The sequence below is a fragment of the Limulus polyphemus genome, unplaced genomic scaffold (genome assembly GCF_000517525.1).
Source record: "Limulus polyphemus unplaced genomic scaffold, Limulus_polyphemus-2.1.2 Scaffold1649, whole genome shotgun sequence".
Lineage (NCBI taxonomy): Eukaryota > Metazoa > Arthropoda > Merostomata > Xiphosura > Limulidae > Limulus > Limulus polyphemus.
The window spans coordinates 213,793-216,576 of NW_013667259.1; the positions used below are offsets into that span (position 1 = coordinate 213,793).

Here is a 2,784-nt window from a genome sequence, read left to right on the forward strand (position 1 = left end):
TATCTAGCGAAACCACAGCCAAAGGAACAGGTTTGGAAAAATCAGCCGGGAAAGAAGACCCTGTTGAGCTGATTTTTCCTAGCCCGTTCCCTTGGCTGTGGTTTTGCTAGATAGTAGATAGGGACAGTGGGAATCTCGTTAATCCATTCATGCGCGTCATTAATTAGATGACGAGGCATTTGGCTACCTTAAGAGAGTCATAGTTACTCAATGGAACTGACAGTGTTGATACATCATCTATTTTTTGTACTTAATGGTGAGAATGATAAAAATAGAGGACACAAATATAAATTTTGGCAGGGTAGGAGTTGGTGATCTTTAGCTAAAATAGTTATATTTTTCTAACAAAGTGGTTGACCTTTGGAATGGGTTGCCTTCAGATGTATTGGATACAGTAAATTAAAGTGAGTTTAAGGAAGGCTTGATAAATGTTTGAATGATAAGGGCTGGCTATAAACATTTTATTTTTATTTTAAAGTTTATCGAAACAGATAGCCTAGATGACCAACGGATCTCTTGTTGTCATTAAATTTTACATTATATGTTATTTGTAATCTTCAACAAAAACCTCGTCCTCAGCATCCTTTAAGGGCCCTATTGCCATTTGAACATTTTGTTCATATTTAACATACATAAAAAATAAGCATTTTTTATGTGTGCCCACCAGTAATGAGTAGTAATAAGATAGTAATTTGAGAGTTAAACTGTTTCTACTGGATGTTTGTAAATTTTTGTTTAATTTCTGTACATCAGTAAACAAGCAATCTCTATCAAAAGTACACTACTGTGAGCAATGTATCTTGAAATAACTTTATCTAACGATTACATTCTAATATAAATAAGATTTTTTATCACCCCTTTTATAGTATATGTTTTTTCACCATTACTTTTTGTACTGAGATATCAGATTGTTATAAATTATTAACTTTATCTGCCAAAAGTATTCCAACTTACAAATTTCATTTTGTATTTCATTGAACATCTGGTACAATCACTGTTATAATTATTTTGCTGTTGCCTTATGTTCTTGCAAATAAACTGTTCATAAATAACTTTTAAGTATTTAATTGGACTACAAGTTAACTACTGCACACCACCACAAGGTGTATCAGGCTAATTTTACACTAACTGACTGAAGTTCCTACATACCATTTACATGTTTATAGTATTCACTCAGTTACTCTGTCCCTTTTTTTTCTTTAAATTTAAAAAAGGTACACTATATACATACAGAGTTTTCTAAACTTAATTCTGCTACTCAGCAATCATAGACAAATCCTAACTCATTACTGATTTTTCCATCATATCACAGTAAATAAAAAGTAATAACTTTGCATTCTTTCACTAGCATTTCAAACTTAAATAAATGTTTATATTCAACTCATCCAACCATTGGCACTGAAAACATTTTGACTTCTACATGTATAAAATAAGTACAAATTATATAACATGTTCATGTATATTATAACCTATCAGTATCAATTAAAAAAGACAAAAACAAAAAAATTCGAGCTATGACTTGACTTCACAATTACACAAACAACAATCCAAAATAATCGGAATGGGGAAATGTCCAGGTACAGTCCTACTTAGTAATAATACTAATAGTGATCAGTAAATAAAACTAATTAGTAGTAGTAGAACTAGTAGCATTAACACTAAGTACAGTAATATTACTATAATAAAATCAGTATCACATCTCAGCACAAAATACGGCATTTGTTTAAAGATTGTATTGTTAATGTTATTAACTACTTAAGTACTAGTACTATTTCTCAGTAGTAGTATTACAGTTTAGTGTTAGCATTATAATATTAATAAATAAGGAAAAGCCATTCAAACTTAACATTTAAAAACACATTTACACACATTGTATAATTTCATACCAAATTAAACAAAACATTTCTGAAATCATATTTTACTTGACTTTCATGCGATGTTACTATTAGACTTAGTAGCTACAGTAAGGATTTTCCTAATCCATACATATTGCAACCGCTGTACTGCGACATCTCCTCCGCGTTTCTATCCCATTCTAATTTCCAAGTTTCAGTAAATGTTGATTTTTTTCTAACTTTAATCATTTAACTTTTTGTTTTAACAAAATACATTTCTTAACCGTTAAGTATTATTTCATGTTATAGAAACATATATTTTTAATATTTATTAAGTATGTTAATGCCAAGCCTAACCGAACAATTATAATTTATAAATGAGTAATACTAATAACAGTAGCAACACTAAGTTAACGATAACAGCATGCAACTTAACATCTTAATTAAATATACCAGATAATATTTTTATTAATAATAGTTGGTTGGTTGGTTGATGTTTATGGCGCAAAGCAGCTAGGCTAACTGCGCCAAAAACCGGTAAAAAGCAATGAAAGTAGATTAAAGTAAAATGTAAAAACTAGCGAGTTAAAAATCAGTATATGTCGGTAAAAGATTTATATAGAATTAAAAAGACGTATAGTGTGTAAAAAATTAAAATACAATCTAGTCGGACAGTGTCACTATTACCAATGACACTGTCCAACGTCAGGGGTAAACTTTTAGAAAAAATGTGTCTAAAATGGTGCCGCCGCTCACGGTCGTAACGACGGCACGACAGTAAAATGTGAGCTATTGTGACTTGAGTGTCACAATGGCTACACATCGGTGGGTCAATACCTGATAAAAGAAAACGATGGGTTAAAAAACTATGACCAATGCGTAGCCTTGCCAGGACTACTTCCTCCTTTCGATCCTTCCGGAAGTAAGACGGCCAAAGACCAATAGAAGG

General features: G+C 31.2%; 1 protein-coding gene across 11 annotated transcripts in view; it reads right to left on the bottom strand.

Moving 5' to 3' along the window:
- The window catches only part of LOC106464426 (probable ATP-dependent RNA helicase DDX28), a 98,288-nt gene that overhangs the window by 57,283 nt on the left and 38,221 nt on the right, over nucleotides 1-2,784 (bottom strand). For 2 of the 11 annotated variants that reach the window (XM_013924566.2, XM_013924562.2), the window contains exon 1: nucleotides 1,887-2,031. The exons of 2 other annotated variants lie outside the window; for them this stretch is intronic. The gene's annotated coding sequence lies outside the window, so the exon portion shown is untranslated. Of the gene's footprint in view, nucleotides 1-954; nucleotides 1,814-1,886; nucleotides 2,063-2,784 lie in introns of those variants that run through there. 7 more of the 11 variants (XM_013924567.2, XM_013924564.2, XM_013924565.2 and 4 more) reach the window with 6 other exon arrangements.